The sequence below is a fragment of the Mytilus galloprovincialis genome, chromosome 1 (genome assembly GCF_965363235.1).
Source record: "Mytilus galloprovincialis chromosome 1, xbMytGall1.hap1.1, whole genome shotgun sequence".
NCBI classification, from domain to species: Eukaryota; Metazoa; Mollusca; class Bivalvia; order Mytilida; family Mytilidae; genus Mytilus; species Mytilus galloprovincialis.
The window spans coordinates 49,011,204-49,031,078 of NC_134838.1; the positions used below are offsets into that span (position 1 = coordinate 49,011,204).

The 19,875-nt window shown below is 33.1% G+C and overlaps 1 long non-coding RNA gene across 1 annotated transcript; it reads right to left on the minus strand.

The window, feature by feature from the left end:
• Positions 1-9,586: 9,586 nt before the first annotated feature.
• On the minus strand, positions 9,587-17,831 carry LOC143076897 (uncharacterized). The gene is made up of 3 exons (XR_012978831.1): positions 17,656-17,831; positions 12,540-12,586; positions 9,587-10,119 (listed from the first exon to the last, which is right to left on the minus strand). It is a non-coding gene; the product is annotated as an uncharacterized LOC143076897 (long non-coding RNA).
• Positions 17,832-19,875: the final 2,044 nt, after the last annotated feature.

Sequence of the window (19,875 nt, forward strand, 5' to 3'; positions counted from 1 at the left end):
AATTTGTTCACTTAAAAACGATTTATAAAATATCAAATGAAAATTTAGTTGGAATTATTAAAATTAATCCTTACCTGTTGGTCTCATGCAAGACGTTTTTCAAACCAGGTGGTCCGAGTACACAGTTATTTCGTAGTGCATTTCTTTTAGACAATAAATGAAAATTAAAAAAAACCCACCTGCGCTTTCTCAATAATATTTTTACAGTGTGTTGTACTACTTTTGGGACAAATTATATCAAAATTATAGAAAACTTCATCAGCTCTAACTCAAAATATGAACAATCTTATGTTAAGGGGGTCTTGAAATCTTTTGACAGCTTCCGAAGTGCTAATTTTTGACCTTTTTCAGCTGGACCTAATCACTACTTTACATTAATATTTATGACCCAACTTTTTTTACAGTGTCATTTCACCCCCCAACTTGCTATATGAGGCATAAAACATGGAGAAATAAATTTGGAAGGGGTATAACAAAAATTGGCAAGTAACACACTGTCCACACTAAGGACTATATTCGTGGACAACGAAAATCAAAGGACGATAACTGTGTACTCGGACCAGGTGTTTGAATTAATAAGCCTTTGTTAAATAAATATTGATTGTGCTGCTAAAAATCCAGAAATATCAGAAAAATGTTAAATTTATAGCTTTAACAATGACAATTGTCTTTGTTGAATATAGTTTACATCATCTAGTTTCTGTGTTCAGCCTTTCCTATTTTCATATATACTAAAATATGCTTTTAGTTTACACAAAAGTTTTAATGCAACTCAAAGAACAAAAGAACAGAGGGAATTTTGTTTCATGCCAAAGTTGAAATCTCTTTCAACAGTTCTATTAAATGTCAATGATACAGTAGTTATGTACACACAATTGATATAATTTTTACACGAACTGTCACTCCATATGTCTAACTATATTTTGAAGGTAATGCTTCTAGATTTAAATGTACCATTTTTTAATACCAGTTAATATTTCGAAGCTTAAGTTTACAGTGTCTCCTGATGTTTGCACGTGCGTATTTCCTGTCTTCGTATTGGCCATCGTCATTTTGGGACTATACTTATCACACTGTTTTTCAGTACTGTTCGTTATTTCGTTTGTCATTCATACCGGTATATGAATGAATTCTAAGTTTACTTCATTTTAAAATGGATTGGACTGCATCGACATAGTTGCTTTCGCCATCTTAGTTTTGGTAAACTTTGCTCATGTTATGGTATACACATTTAGTTGTATAGAACACTGTCCAGATTTAGTATATAGTTAAAGAACACCTTAGGGTATTACCATTGCTAAAACAAAATTCCAAATATATATGTATACATGTATGTATATATAAGTTAATCAAGCAATTTACTAAATGCGACTTAAAAATTTCATTTAAATGGTTTCCAATTTAGGGGCCTCTGGCCTTTATTAGTCTAGTATTATTTTTTAATTTCAGTTTCTTGTGTATAATTCGGAGTTTAGTATGACGTCCATTATCACTGAACTAGTATACATATTTGTGTAAGGGTCAGCTGAAGGACACCTCCAAAAAAGCCTCAAAAGCTATATTTTGTATTAGAAAACTGTTATTTTCTGAAGATATCAATGTATGACCTCACATAAAGCTGTTTGATGCTTGTGTTAAACCTATACTTCTTTATTGTAGTGAAGTTGGGTCTCTTTATACGATAAAAGATATTACAAATCTAGAGTCAAAATATTGGTCATTGGCTACCATTAAAGTTCAGATTAAATTTGCAAAAACTTTAATTGGAGTAAATAAAACAGCTGTCAATTTAGCAGTACTAGCTGTACTTGGTATGTATCTAGTTTTTATAGAAGCTTTAAAACTGTCAATTGGCTTCTGGTTGCATGTAATAAAATCTGATAACAATTGTTACTTGAAGATGTATATAGTTCAAACCTGCAATTAACCAATGGATTTTCTAAAAAGATTGAACAGTACTTACTACATTAAATTTTTCACATGTTTGGAAAAATCATGATACTATTTCAAAACGGCGTTTATTATATGCACTTCATACCAAACTTAATGATAGATATCTTAATTATTGGAAAGAAAATATATTTTGTGATAATAAATTAGTACACGGTAATAAGCTGAGAACATATAGACAGCTTAAAGAAAATTATAATTTGAAAACCTTTTATTTTGACAGAAAAGTAATAAGACATTTTCCCAAAATTCGCATTAGTAATAGTGTTCTTAGAATTGAAGAAGGGCGTCACACTAAAACTCCTGTAGAAGAAATAATTTGCCCTTTGTGCCTTTTAGAAGTAGAAGATGAATTTCATTTCACTTTAAAATATATAAAACTAAATATAATTAGAGAACAATTGTTTTCCGAAATTAGTGAAATAGTTCCCCCTTTTTTAAATATGACTAATGAAGCAAGATTTATTTTTTTTGTAGTTGTGTGGTGAGACTGATATGATTAGAATTATTATTAAATTCATAAGCTTCAAGAAATTTTTTTTACTAAATAACTCCTCATATCGGGTTATCTTACCTCCAATAGATTTATGGGGATATGATTGGTTAATGAACTACACGTGGTGACTATGTATATTTGATATAGGGTGTCACATGGTTAGTTACCACATAGGGTTCCTTAACAACCATTTGGGGTTAGTAAGGAGTTACTTCCCTTTCAAAACAAAAAATATGCCACAACGCTTTAAAAAAACAACACAGTGTTGAGGAAAAATCTGAAAGGATTCAACAGAAGACGAAGTTCATAAAACATAATTAAAGCTAACAAGTTGTAACTGTTGGCATAAAGGAAAAAAAAAGGAAATCTGAAAGGATCCAACAGACGAAGAATTAAATAAATACATGAAATACACGATTGAAATAAATTGATAATAAATTTAAAGCTAAAAAGTTGTTATAGTTGGCATTTTTTCGTATAAACAAATGGAAGTATAGGATATTAATACTAAATATTGAAGACTTTGATAGGGCGCTAGTCAAAATACAACATGTGTAGATAGTCGATAAGATAAATTCGTTACACCGTGGTGTGCTAGTGACCTATTATAATACGAGATATATGGGGTCAGTAAATTCCATATGGGGATTCGAGCTTCGCTCTCACCCAATGTAACTAATAATATACAATGTTTATGAATGTGGTCAGATATATGTTTATATGTTTGATTTTTGGAAATCTGAGACAAGGTTTTGGAGGTCAAGCTGTGTTGTACAAGAATCTATAAAATATTCTGGGATGCTATGAAGCACAAAGATGCTAAATTCATTCAAGTGTGGACATCACAATATAGCAACTAATTACAAAATAATTAATTATGTAATAATTATGTCATGATGAAATTATCACAATTTTAAAGATTAATCTTTCTTCTTTCTTTTGGTACCTCATTTATAAAATATAAAGAAGGATGAAATGAATTGCATTAGTTTAAAGTTGTTTGATTGAAAAGTCTTTGTATTGTGCTACCTTAGATCGTCCCGTGAACACCATACTACATTGATGAAATTTTATGTAGTTGCTTGTCGTCAATAGAATTGGTCCATCCCCGTGTACATAATCATCACTACGGAACAATCATTATCAATTCTTGGATACTATATGCCGCTTAAACACCTCTCCAATCGTACATAATAGGCACAGGTCTACCTGCTTCATACTAGTGCTTTAACTTGCAAATAAAACTACTACGAGGGTCAATACAGAACTTGTAAAAAGTTAACTTTACGAAAAAGGGATACTCTCCGATTTTTCTACATCTCCCGTATACCTAGTATAAGAGATCTAGACTGAAGTATATGTTAAGACAACACAGAGCTTGCGTATTTTAAGATCAATACATCTCCGTTGACAGTTGTGATTTCCCTGTTTTATGAGAATAAGGAGAAGTGGTATGATTGCCTATTAGACAACTACCCACCGAAGTTAAAATAAAGTGGACGTAAGCAATTATCGGCAACCGCAAGGCCTTCAACAATGAGAAAAAACCATATCGTATATATGGTCGGCTATAAAAGGTCCCGACCTGAAAAATATGAAATCATTCAATCCAATCTGTTTATTTATCAATATATTTGACATACTTTTGAAACGCTCTAGCTAACTTTACTATTTTTGCAGTTCCAGGGGTCAAGGAATGTCTTTTAACATAGCTCTTCCATTTTGATAGGAAGTCAAATTTATGATCAGATATTTTAATTTTGATTCCATAAACTTTCCCCTTAAGTTTATATCACAGTCGTGTTGACAAATGTCAGTTCTTTGAAGTCACATAAATTATAAATCTACAAAAAAAGCCTAGTAGAAATATTATGAGACTGATAATTCGAATATACTATACAACAATATCAAATCAAATAATCTAATTTTCACTAGCTTTCAAAGCAGCCAAAACTTTTGTCGTTGTTTGACGCAAATACTACGTATTAACGTCCATTGACAACTATTAGATGTTTAAATATACATGTGTATACCTAAATATTCAAAACTACGATAGTACTTTCATATCTCAAATTGCAAAGTACGGAAGATGTGAAAGTAGAGTTACTGAAAAGGAAGTTTCTGCTTACTAATCAAGATGAACAACGACTGAATAAGAAGCTGCTGATTATTTACAAAGATGAACAACGACTGAATTGGAAGCTGCTGATTACTTAGTGAGATAAACAGCGACTGAATAAAAAGCTGCTGATTATTTACCAAGATGAACAACGAATGAATTGGAAGCTGCTGATTACTTAGTGAGATAAACACAGACTGAATAAGAAGCTGCTGATTATTTACCAAGATGAACAACGACTGAATTGGAAGCTGCTGGTTACTAACTAAGATAAACACAGACTGAATAAGAAGCTGCTGATTATTTACCAAGATGAACAACGACTGAATTGGAAGCTGCGATTACTTACTGAGATCAACACAGACTGAATAAGAAGCTACTGATTATTTACCAAGATGAACAACGACTGAATTGGAAGCTGCTGATTACTTACTGAGATCAACACAGACTGAATAAGAAGCTACTGATTATTTACCAAGATGAACAACGACTGAATTGGAAGCTGCTGATTATTTACCAGGAAGAACAATGACTGAATTGGAAGCTGCTGATTACTTACCAAGATGAACAACGACTTAACTTAAAGTTGCTGCTTACATACTAAGACGAAAAACGACTAAATTGGAAGCTTCTGCTTACTTACCAAGACGAAAAACGATTAAATTGGAAGCTTCTGATCACTTACCAAGATGAACAACGACTGAACTGGAAGCTTCTGTTTACTTATCAAGACGAACAACGACTGAACCGGAAGCTTCTGTTTACTTACCAAGACGAAAAACGATTAAATTGGAAGCTTCTGCTTACTTACCAAGATGAACAACAACTGTACTTGAAGTTGCTGCTTACTTACTAAGACGAACAACGACTGAACTGAAAGCTGCTGCTTACTTATCAAGATGAACAACGACTGAACTGGAAGCTTCTGCGCACTTACCATGATAAACAACATCTGAACTTGAAGCTGCTGCTTACTTACCAAGATAAACAACGACTGAATTGGAAGCTTCTGTGCACTTACCATGATAAACAACACCTGAACTTGAAGCTTCTGCTCACTTACCAAGATGAACAACAACTGAACTTGAAGCTTCTGTTCACTTACCAAAATGAACAACGACTGAACTGGAAGCTACTGCTTACTAACCAGATAAACACAGACTGAATAAGAAGCTAATGGTTACTTACCATGATGAATAACGACTGAATTGGAAGCTACTGCTTACTTACCAAGATGAACGACGAGTGAATTGGTAGCTGTCGCTTAATTACTAAGACGAACAACAACTGAATTGGAAGTAGCTACTTACTAAGACGAACAACAACTGAATTTGAAGTTGCTGCTTACTTACTAAGACGAACAACGACTGCACTGGAAGCTGCTGATTACTTACCAAGATGAACAATGACTGAACTGGAAGTTCTGATTATTTACAAAGATGAACAACGACTGTACTGGACGTTTTGATTACTTACCACAATGAACAACGACTGCACTGGAAGCTGCTGCTTACTTACAAAGATGAACAACGACTAAATTAGAAGCTACTGCTTACTTACCAAGATGAACAACGACTGAATTTGAAGCTACTGCTTACAATGTTTTAAATAAACACATCCGAGCTAACTTAACGCTTTCAATTGACGCATCTGAGCTAACTCATGATAAAAAATGTAACGCCCGGTGCTTCTGTCACGTTTTGGGGAGTCTGGCTTCATCAGCAAAGGCGGATTTAGAGAGGCCCAGGGGACCGGGCACCACCTTTTTGGGAAACAAATTTGGTTGCTTATATAGGGAATCACTGAAGCGTGACTGGAGCGGTCCCCCTCTTAGGCAGTCAGTGGGCCCTCACTTATGAAAATTTCTAGATCCGCCACTGATCAGTTGTCGACTCAATAAGTTGTATATATATGCCTGTTGTTTTACTTCGTATGTTACATTGGACCATACACCGGTTGTCGTAAGATAAAAATAGAAGTTGATTTTTTTCGCAAAATCGTATTGTATTGTGAAAAGTCGATCTGATTATAATAGCTAATGCTTCGATAATTATAGTTCTTGTAAGTTTTTATGTCTTTAATAAGCTATAATGGACTGATGAATAAACATGTTCACGCAGTCAGGGTATTGTGAAATAAGATTTCTGTGTTTCATTATCATATGTTATATATAGTAACTAACGGTTTCTGTATATATGGGTCGAATTGTGTTAACATTACAACAAGTGGTTGCTCTCGTTTCGTTTGGCGGTGAAAAAGCAAATTTTCCCTTTCTATATTTTGAGTTTGATAAACAATTTCGTTGATTTCAGATATTTTATATCCTTGTTTAATTAGGCGTATTTTTAAAAACTTCAATTTCCATTACCTCAATACTTCACCCTTGATAAATCCACTGAAAACACTCTCTGGGTTTGAGCTGTGTCTGAGCAGAAACTGAAATGTGTCAGTTGGTTTGATATAGGTTTTAATGTCTAGTATGCCTTCGGTTAAAAATCTTTCTCCTTTGTATATGACAGTGTCTGGGAATATTGTTTCTTTACGGGAAAATACGTAGGTGTACTTCATGTGCGGTACACAGTTATATAGCTCGTGTATTTCCTCTACATGTCTGGAATATATAATCCAGCCATCATAAATCTGGAAGTCATTATCATTTTGTATCTTTGTCGTAAGTGTTGTAAAATGTTTTCAAGAACAACAAACATTGTAAGTAGATATAGCAAGGTGTGGTATGAGTGCCAATGAGACATCTCTCCATGCAAGTCACAATTTATAAAAGTAAACCATTATAGGTCAAGGTACGGTCTTCAACACGGAGCCTTGGCTCACACCGAACAGCAAGCTATAAAGGGCCCCCAAAAATTACTAATGTAAAACCATTCAAACGGGAAAACTAACGGTCTAATCTACATAAAAAAACGAGAAACGGAAAACACATATGAACCACAGCTAACGCAGATGCTGCTGATCAATCCATATATATTTATATAGGCATGCCAAAGGTTTTACGGTAAAGTTTATTGTTGCAATTAAATTCTGTTGTTCTCTTGAATATACTGTTCTTTGATGGAACTTTGAGTTCTAAAATCGTTTGGATTATGATGTACGGTTGGTTCTTTGTTATAGAGGTGTATGTTTCTCAGTTGATGTCACGGCTATGTGCGATTGCGTCAAGTTTTACAATTGTTCATCCGTCCGCTAGTACGTCCCAAAGTTGGTTTCCGTTCTCTAACTTTAGTTTGCCTCAACCAAATGTTATGAAACTTATACACAATGCTTATTACCACATAATTCAGATCAAGTTCGAAACTGTGTGGCATCACTTTTACTGTTCTTTAGTTATGCCCCTTCAGTAACATAAATATTGCTGAATTTTCGTTTCAGTTATCTAACTTTAGTTTGCCTCAACAAAATGTTATGAAACTTATACACAATGCTTATTACCACATAACACAAATCATTTTGGAATTTTGGTGGGATCATTTGTACTGTTCTAGGGTAATGCTTCTTTATAAATGAAATAGTTAGTTTGCCTCAACAAAATGTTATGAATGTAAGCAAACTCGTCAATGGTTTTCTGGTATAGTTTTTTTTTTAAATTGTTATTGTTTGAAGAATGTGGCGTTGTAGAACATGCGATCATCGCTGAAAACCTGCGAAAAACTTAAAAACTAAAAAGACGAGCAACAACAATAAAATGCATTCATGAGGTCGATATAATGCTTGTACCAAGTCAGGAATATGACAGTTGTTGTCCATTCGTTTGATATGTTTTATCATTTGATTTTGCCATTTGATTAGGTACTTTCCGTTTTAAATTTTCCTCGGAGTTCAGTATTTTTGTAATTTTACTTTTCATTACAGCAAAATGCATTGAGTGTGTAAAGGTAATACGTCAGCTTGCTTGCTTGAACCGTGAAGTCATTATTTAGTTAGGTATACTATCCTCCTTTAAGAGCAGACTAGTCCGACAGAAATCCAATAAATCTGTCTATAGGACTAACCTACTTCGAGGAGGGTAGTATACCTGACCTACGGTTCAGCTAACAAGCAAGCTTACCCATGATATTTCCTTTACCTACACAGTCAATGCATTTTGTTGAAATGGCTCTAAAAGTGGACACATGACCATATGCTTTAATTCTTATAACTAGTGTCCAAGATATTTCATTGCAATGCTATTGTACATGTTACTATTTTAAAATAGTTACTGATCTTGGCAATTCAAGTGTGCTATCTTAAAGTTCAAATGATCAGAAAATACAATGTACAAAAAGGTGTATGTCATAAAACGAAATTAATTTTCCCTAACAATTTCATTTGGCGAAATTGTGATTTCTCTCTCTGAATATCACAAAATGGTTATGGTAACCCGAAAATCGAACGACAAGTGAAAGTGTCTCAGTACTAGAACTGAACCATCTTTTACATTCAAGTTCACGATATGGACACTGTTATGGACACGGTTATGGACAAAGTAATAAAGCAACATTTTGCTATTAACCACCTACACTCTAAAAAGCGTGCTCGGAATTTAAACACTTGTGATATATGTTTAGATCTAAACGTGTTTAGGATTGTGTTTAATTTATAAACACATTCTTCAGTAAGCACTTAATATTTAAACATGACGTGAATGTAAACACGTTTAAAAATGAAAGTGTATAGAAATTAAACTCATTTTTCTAAGCTAAACACGATTATAAACACAATCCTTAACACATTGTACTGAGACACGTTTAGATCTAAAGATGTAAAAAAAAAGTGCACAAAAGATGTGCTTAGAAATGTGTTTAGGATCTAAACATCATTTTTGCAGTGTATCTGAAAAGAATTGCGCATATTGACCAAGCCTCCTGTAACGCATTTTGGTAGTGTTTTCGAAGTATATTCATAAGATTATAGACCTATTTGCATATCAATATGCTTTTCTGTTCTAGAAATAGAAAGACGCAATCAGGAAAAATAAGTCATCATAAATAAAACAAATACACTTATCGTAATTGCTAGACAAATACTTCTTTCTACAAAATATCTTTTTTTTTACAACTAACTAGAAACAAATTATGTCTATGGAACGGAAAATGTAGATGTGTTGTGTCTAAATTCACACCAACGGTCTAAAATACTAGTAATATTAAGTCCGCATGTCTTTCCTTCTAATATATTATGCATATCGCCATCGGCTTCCAATTTCAGTGGAACACTTTCGGTTTTAGTTTTCGTCACACGTACAGGAGTTAAACTTTCGAAATGAGCTTGCATCCTTTCACTCATCTGTACGCTCGGAGTAAATAATGGTTGTTGTTGATTTGGTACGCGACTTTTGTGGTCTGCTCTTACAGTTATAGTCAGGAAGAGACACATCAGAGTCATCATAAAAAATGTAGTTATCGTTCCGAAAAAGCTTAAAGTTGACATTTGTCTCTCTACTCTCAATAATTCAGTTCTATTTGAGCATTTTCGCAGTAATCGTAGTCTTAAGTACCATAGCAGCAACCCAGCAACCGGATTTACAATGGTGAACAGAACTATCAGTTTATGTTTTGACCTAAAACTCATAAAAGATAAACAATCATCACGTGATAATAAATAATGCGTACCAGGAATACTGCTGTAAAACAACTTATTTTCGCGGATACTAAATTTCGCGTTTTTGTCCTTTTTAGTCTTCTTCGCGGCTATTCAATTTCGCGATTTTCTAATTTAATGGATGTAGTTTAAAGAGGAAAGATCCGAGTTTTACACATTCGCCACGATTTATATTCGCATTATTTTTCTACTCGCGAAAATCGCGAAAAATAAATTTCTCGAGAAAATAAGTTGGTTTACAAAACACAAAATACAATTTATTACGTACTTGCTTTTATTCATGTTCTATTTTTAATTAAATGGAAGACAAAATATGTTTCGATATACACTCCTTCATTGGCTGTTTGAGTTAATTGTAGTTGATCGTAGTTTTACTTCGTCAAATGTTTACCCAAATGTTTCACTGGTTATATTTGTTCAAATCGACGTTATTACGACTGACACTAGTCTACACATCTACTGCAATATCGACAATAAAGACGTTATAAAAAACACCATTAAATCGAAATGTTAGAGGCAACAGCATCTAAGGGGACGACCATTTGATATTCTGGAAGGGGGGCAGGAGGATTTTGAAAATAAATAACTCAGCCTTGATAATCTCAAAAATGAATGGTTTGTTCTGTGGTAGTTTGAAAATAAATTACCTGACTTGCAATGTACTGAAAATAAATAACTCAGCAGGTCTAATCGAAAGTATGAGATGGCACTAGATTCTTCATAAATTCAACTTTTTTCCCCAAAAAAATCTGGAATCACTTCCCAATTTTTTAATCATAAAAGTATAAATATTATTTAAATATACTTGAAATGTCTGAAAATTGGTTTCATTTAACTTGAGGTATATTGTCTCAGAAAACCTTACCTCACTTTTATTTTAACAGGGCCGTAACTACATTGAGACAAATGCCTCCTGTAGGAAATTTCAAAACCAAACGCTTGTCTCCATATCAAATTGTGTTCACAGCGAGCGCCTTGCAAGAAGCAAGTTCTGTTTTCCCACAGACGTAGACTTGATTTTTTGGGATTAATGTTTCTTATCTATTTGTTTTTTGTTCATTGATTGCCCTTCTGTATTCTGTTAGTGTTGCATTCCTTTTGTAATCTATTAGTTTTGTTATTGACTTAATGAGTTTTAAAACTTGAAAAAACAGCAGCCACAGACTTAACTATGTGAATTCCATTTTTGCTTTATCATGCACATTAGTCTTTTGATGTTGTCCCTAGAAACTTTTAAAAGTCTTACACTGAATTTATACATTTTGCTTTGAGACCAATATTGTCAAAAAATTATTAAAACAAAACATGCATTTTCAGATTAAGAAAGGATCTCGGGAACACCCGGAAAGCATGATTTTGCATCATTTATTCTATAGCTTCTTTGGCCTTCAGTGGCTCCAAAACCCTTCAAAAAAAAATTTTTCCTCGCTCCGCTCGGCGAAATATGTTTGTCATGATACTTTTAAAAGAGGCTAGTTACAACAAAACTATAATACTGTGTATGTATGCAATACATGTATATGCAGTTGGGAATATAAAAGATTCATTTCTGCAGAGGATGATTATTAATTCTGATTAAAATGACTTGGCTATACATGTATTATTTATAATAAACAAATCATTTAAAAATTGCATGTTTTCAAATATCATAAATTTAGTTGTGAAAATGAATAATCAGTCCCTTGCTTTAATGAAAATGAAAAATCTTGCTTCAATAGTGCAGAAAATGAATAATCTGTCCTCTTAGTTTACAAAAATAAATAACCGATCAAAAACAAATCCTCCTGCCCCCCCCCCCCCCAGAATACCAAATGGTCGTCCCCTAAGGTAAATGCATGGCCTACGTAGGCGACCATCGTAGGACTACATAAGACAAAATTTAAAGACTTTACCAGTAAAAGACAAGACTCACAACAGTGTTTGTCAATCGATTTTGTTTCCCTATTTCCAAATTTAGTTAAAAAGTATAACAAAGATATCAGTAACTCCAAGGTAAATTCAAAAAGGGGATATCCATAAACAATGACAAACATTAGATTATATTATGATTATACAGTCTAATAAAATACTTGTACCGAATTGGTCTCTCGTTAATTTTTGTTATATATTAAATTTTTGTTTTTAGAAAGACCTAAAATGAAAAGTCTTAAAGAAAACGGATCATCCCCTCTTTTTCATTGTAGACAGTTTTCCATTATATTACCAGTTAACTTTATTTAACAATTATATACAACCGGTTTTGCATCATATCTGGCTGAATGATTCGGTTGCATGAAAGTTAATAATCATAGGATACAATATGACCAATAAGCTCGTTGGCTGTGTAGCATCCAGCGCGGGACGAATGCGGTTTTTGAAAACTTTGAAAACCCTAATTACCTGTATTTATGCAGAGGTACTCGTGCCATCTCAACCCGGTGCATTCTCTAAAATAAATCAAAAATAAGTATATTAATGATAAACTTGTTGGTTTATACATAATTTCACATTTGAATAAGACGCCTTTTATAGTTTTTTTTATTCACTTTGTGGTATGTTCAATGACAATTCGGTTGAACAATCAACAGCTTTAACAAGATAAAAAAAAAATACTAGCAAGAAGATGCAGATACCAAAGAGACACGAAATATACCAAAGAGACACGAAATATATCAGAGAGAGGCTAAAGATACGAGAGAGACACGAAAGATACCAAAAGGGGACACGAAAGATACCAAAGAGAAACGAAAGATTACAAAAAGGGACACGAACGATACAAAAAAGGGACATGAAAAAGAAATCAAAGGGACAGGAAAGATCCCAAAGAGAGACTAAAGTTACCAGAGGGACACGAACGATACCAAAAAATGGACACGAAAAATACCAAAAAGAGAGGATAAAGACACCAATAGGGACATTCAAACTCACAAGTCATCAATATTTGAACTTAAGGACGCTTAACTATGGCAACAGAATACGCATGCTCGAAAATCCTTTCTGTGATTGGAAAAAATGCTGTCATGCTGGGTGATTTGGTTGTGTTTGAAAAAACGTCTCGTTAATTATATCGTGATGGAAAGCAAGTGAAAAACTATAAATATTTGAATTAGATCTTACAAAGATTTATAGTTTTATTAAAATAATTGTTTCTCCAATAGCTCTTTGCATCCGTGACAGCTATTTATTCGGGACAAAAATATAATTTTTAATGTAAAGTTTGTTGTACGAACGTACATGACTTTTAGAACGCGCCTACGCATGTGAGATTTCCGCGGGGTTTTGGTGAATGTAAACGGAAAGATACGAGGACCGAGAATACTGAACACAAACAGAGAAAACGTTATTTAAATGGCATCTTTGTGCTTCTGAAGGTTATCGAAATGATAGTTTTAAACATATACTGAAATTTGAATACGTCGGATATCTTTTTTAAAGATAGTTCTTGTTTTTAGTTTATTTATAATGTTATAAAACGTGGAAATCTAAGTGATGTAATGATAGGGTATTGAAGGTATAAGTTCATTTTTTTTCTGGTGGTTTTTGGGTGAATACGATTTTAATTTGTGCTGAAAACATTTTCAATGAAATCATGAGGGTCGAGAGATATCACAAGATAGCGCCTAGTTGCCAATTCTCTTGAAAAACAGTGTATACGTCTCTGGATGATACCAGGGTTTACTTTCTACTCCAATTCATGGCCAAGGGTACCATTTTTTTTTTAATTTAAAAAAAATCTATAATTTAATAGTGTTGTAATGCTTAATAAAGGTACCATAAATATCAAACCAAATAAACCAAATAAACTGATATGGTTTTTTGTTTTTATCTTAATGATAAATCCCAAGATGATTATCGTAAATATGATGCTAAATTGAGATATATTTTTCAAAACATGAAATAACCGATATTAAAACAAAGAAATGCATGTCTAACACCTAACACCTATCTTCTAAATTCTTCATTTTAAAATCAGGAGGATGTGGCCAATTAGACAGTTACCAAACAATCAAACCAAACAGAGTCAAACTGAGGAATATTTAAGCAGCTACTGGTTTAAGTAAAAAGGTCACTGGTCAGCCTTCAAAAGTGAGTAAAATAAATATCGTTTATTCAGATAAAAGGCACCGACATGACAAAATAAAATACAATTCAAACAAACAAAAACAACAATGACCTGAGCTATAAAAAAAACAAATATATTAGGGCTCTTCACGGTTAGTTCGGCCATATTGGATAGGGGGCCGAATTTTTGGAAAGAGGTGGAAATGGTATGAAAGTATTGGAAATCGTATGCATGTTTCTAAGCAACTGTTCTGTTTTAATGATGTTTTCCCGTATTTTTCACACCATCTTTACCTCCATCATGAAAATCTGACACCTATCCAATATGGCCGAATTAACCGTGAAAAGCCCTATTGACAACAACCAACCACAATTTGTTGATTCAAAATTGTATAAACTTTTTTTTAGATGTACCGATGATGTACAACGATAAAAGAGAGGCAAAAGATACCAAAATGGACATTCAAATTGATAAGTCTAGAATTAACTAACAACGCCATGGCACGAAATGGAACATATACATTGATAAGTCAAGAATAAACTGACAACGCCATGACACGAAATGGAACATCTACATTGGCAAGATTAGAATAAACTGACAACGCCATGGCACGAAATGGAACATATACATTGATAAGTCTAGAATTAACTAACAACGCCATGGCACGAAATGGAACATTTACATTGACAAGTCAAGAATTAACTGACAACGCCATGGCACGAAATGGAACGTATACATTGACAAGTCAAGAATTAACTTACAACTCCATGGCACGAAATGGAACATATACATTGACAAGTCTAGAATTAACTAACAACGCCATGGCACGAAATGAAACATATACATTGACAAGTCAAGAATAAACTGACAACGCCATGGCACGAAATGGAACATATACATTGACAAGTCAAGAATAAACTGACAACGCCATGGCACGAAATGGAACATATACATTGACAAGTCAAGAATAAACTGACAACGCCATGGCACGAAATGGAACATATACATTGACAAGTCTAGAATTAACTAACAACGCCATGGCACGAAATGGAACATATACATTGACAAGTCTAGAATTAACTTATAACGCCATGGCACGAAATGGAACATATATATTGACAAGTCAAGAATAAACTGACAACACCATGGCACGAAATGGAACATATTCATTGACAAATCAAGAATAAACTGACAACGCCATGGCACGAAATGGAACATATACATTGAAAAGTCAAGAATAAACTGACAACGCCATGGCACGAAATGGAACATATACATTGACAAGTCAAGAATAAGCTGACAACGCCATGACACGAAATAGAACATATACAATGAAAAGTCAAGAATAAACTGACAACGCCATGGCAAAAAAGAAACAGCCTAAAAGAAAACCCACAGTATACAAAACACAATAAATAAAAATAAAGACTGAGCAACACGAACTCCACTAAATGTTAAGCCCCAGGAGTGATCTCAGGTGCCTACGAAATGTAAGCAGATCCTGTTCCACATGTGCCACATATGACACCCATCGTGTTCCTCGTGTAAATACAAACACTGCAATAATATGAAGAAACACAAACTAGCATCTTCGCTAGCCAAGGGTTACGAGCAACTTCATTCCTCTCCACAGTGGATCGTTACCCTTGGCTAGCGAAGATGACAAACTAGATGACATGTTGGGTGACTTCTAATGGGATTTACAGTGATTATTTTGGTTCAAGATAAAAAAAAAAAAAAAAAAAAAAACTGATTCTAAAAAAACGAAAACAACACTTTGTAAATTTTATGCGTCTAAAGCGCTTCTCTGGATTAATCTTCATCAGGAAACGCTCAAAGCGTTACTATACACTGTATAAAGCTTAATGAAAATCGACTATAGAATTCGGATAAAAATAAAAACAATTCATAAGAACATACTTTATGTTGAAGTTCTTTTTAAAAATGAATAAATTTGCCGCTCTTTTATTCACATAGGAAAGCATTTAACAAGTAATATTATTATTAATAAGTAATTAAAATAAATTATTTTTGTCAGAATTTCAAACCTTAAGACGCGTTATTATGCATCTTAAATCTAATAATCACTCGGGACTATAATGAAAAAAAATCAAATAAGAGAAAAGGAAAAGAGAAAAGAAAACTCTATAATAAGGAAATGCCTGTACCAAGTCAGGAATATGACAGTTGTTACCATTCGTTTGATGTGTTTGAGCTTTTGATTTGTCCATTTGATTAGGGACTTTCCGTTTTGAATTTCCGTCGGAGTTAGTATTTTTGTGATTTTACTCTTTATGTCCAACATTGAACACTTCAATACCACCTTATCATAAAATTAAAAAATACACTGCAAGACGTGGCAGCTAATAGTCCTGGGAGTTTGGGTGCACTACGTTTGCGCGCATGTTGGGATTAAAATGTTTTACGTTTGCGCGCAGCTGTTGATTACATTTGCGCGCATTCATTTTACAGGTAATCTCAGGTAAAAATATAAATAAAAATCATGTTAAATTATAAATGACTATACTTTTTTTGTATTTTCAAAACGGATATGATTATCAATTATTAATTATTAATTTTGAAAATAGTTTGTAAGTTCAAGTTATGTATTATTCATATTGAATTCTAAAATCAGGCCTCCGTGTTGAAGGCCGTACATTGACCTATAATGGTTTACTTTTTTAAATTGTTATTTGGATGGAGAGTTGTCTCATTGGCACTCACACCACATCTTCCTATATCTATAAACTCCGTTATAAATGGGTTATGTCACAGATTTTCTTAAATTTTGCATAAACCTTTTATTTGTTGGAATATATATCTGAAAAACGAAAAAAACATGCGGCTTTATCTCTTTTTTTCCCTGACTTTGGAGACTTAGACTAACGGAAAGGGTACTGATACTTGTAAATAATGAACAAATTAATAAATGAATAAGTATTATTACCTGTATTTTACCTGAGTTTACATGTTAAAAGAATACGCGCAAATGTAATCAAAAGCTGCGCGCAAACGTAATGATTTTTGCGCGCAAATGTAATGGTAATGCACGCAAACGTAATGCACCGGGGAGTTTTTACGTAAGATTTCGCCTAGGAATTTAAAGCTAAAATTGGCGATAAAAGTCTACCGGATTGAATTATAACTTATGAAACCATGAAACATATTAAGAGTGAACATTTATTCAAAACATTCGAAGATTTGAAATCCTAAAATTGATAGAATATAAGACAAAAATTAAATGGTCAACATTTTTAATATCTATATAAGCGGGAATTATTTGAAATATTCCTGGATCATAACAAATTATTTAATGTTTGCTAGTTTTGCAAATACGCTGTTTGTTTTTTTATTTTTTCTTAATTTTCATTTTCAAATATTTTCCAAACTAACTCGGTACACATAGACCCAAAACATGAACTATTAAGGATTGCTTTAGCGCTGAGATCTTACCTTGTACGTATGAAATGTGTATACAAAACCAAAATAATCAATTATTTCACTCTGTCCATTAATTTATCGTTGAATTTTGGAATTTCCGTGAAAATGCATTGCTGGTATGGTACAGTTGTACTTTCGGACTGAACAAGTTTTGCACGTGTTAGTGCAATTATGATATTTAAAACTATAACAAAATTGTCAAAACAAAGCTTGTTATATGACAGATTCATTGACAGAACAATTGTCAAACGATGGCATCAAACTCTATTGAACCTTGACCTTGTATTTTTAGTGTTATATATCATCGGTGTGTGAACGACCTTCAATGAACAAAGGCTTCAACTTGGTGGGAGGAAGATCATGTTTTTGTTTACTAGGTACAGGTTTTATATGATAATTGAATACATTATTTCGGAGGAACATGACATTGAACCAAAAAAAAAAAACAACCAAACAACCAAACAAACAAACAAAAGAAAGAAAGAAAGAAGAAAAAATATTACATTATCTTGTTGTCAAGCAAACGTTTCAAACATTTCACTTAAATTCTTATTCGATTAATTTTTAATATATATAACTGTTAAATTCATCAACCATATTATTGAATTTCCACATTGCTAGTTCAAAAAAATAATTCCGTTCTTTCATTTAACTATTTTTTAAATAAACTTGATTAGAATGTCTAAATTTGCAAAGATTGGAGGGCGATACTGAAAAATTATAACATATTATAGGGTTATTGCATGAATATTGGGGAATATTGTCCCGAGTAGAATTTTATATTGCACGAGCTTGCGAGTGCAATATATGTTCTACGAGGGACAATATTCACCAATATTCATGCAATAACCCTTTTATTGTATATCAATATAATATTTGAAAGTAAAAATTGGTTTAACCTAAGATTTTATCGTTGATGACGTCATGAATTTTGAAGATTTATTGCGAATTTATTGCACGCTAACTTTTGGTTACTTTCTGTGGGGAATATTATATTGCTATGCAATAATATAATATCCTGTTTTCAAAGGTGGAATCGTTGAACATTTTCAGGAATTGCTGTTTCAGTAGCAGGATAAATGCTTTAAAACTTATATTTTTTCCTTCCTTTTATTATTACTTTTTTAAAAATTATACTGGTATGTCTCAGTTTAGGACAATCTTTTAAAAACAACTGATTTAAAGTTTGGTAATACAATGTTTCTCTTTTAAAAAATTATGTAAAGACACCCCGAGTATAAGGCGTCATCCTCTGCATGGTCGATTGCGCGGGCACCACAAGTGCGTAAACAAGACACGATAACAAAGACACCGTACTGAAGTAAACAATGCAGGAAATGTAATTGTTATAAACTTCTCGTTGTCATAGTTGGCATATTAAGACAAATTTTAAACATTTTTCGTATTTTATCTATTTTTTATATTTTAAAAGTTCCTGGATGAATATCTGTAGATATTAACCAAATAGATAGGATGTCGCTAGTGTCAAAACAGAACCGGTCAAACGAACGGTTCGGTCTTTTTTGTTCAAAAGAAACTGCATATGGTATAAAAATTTGGTAATATACACACAAAAAGATAAAGATTAGAGTCAATTACCAATCCGCTAATGTCTAATGCCTAATCACCTGAGATAACTCATCAAAGTGTTTTGGAGGCGTATCACGACGGGTATTACACGTAAAGCAGGATTTACAGACCCTTTCCCTCGATATGCCCCTGCTTAAGGTTAAGTTCGTTTAGCTAGCTAGATGTCTTTAGTTCTGTTGTGTTTTGTAGAAAGTTCTTGTCTTTGGTCTTTTCACCTTTTTTGACAAGTTTCGACTTATGAGTTTTGTTATCTAGTTCCATTCTTTTACAATCAATCAAGCAACAATTCAGTAATGTTTCATACCAGTTCTTTCTGAACAAGTTTTTGGTTTTTCGTCGTTTCTGATGTCCGTCCGTCTATTCTATTACTTCAATCCCCTATTTATCTTTGGATGTAAGTCCTTGATAAATAGTAGACACCATTTGTAGATCATGATGCGTATTACCATTAAATCTTACCGCAAATCTAACGCAAGTAAACAAGAAAAAATGAACTGGGTAGACTATAGCTTAATACAACCAAGGTTCATAAGAGTCAACATTAGACAGTTCATCATGTTCAAGAATGGATGCATCATATTTCGTTGATTATTCTTGCGTGGTTCACACATTACAAATGTGTTCTTGTAATAGCAGTTAGAT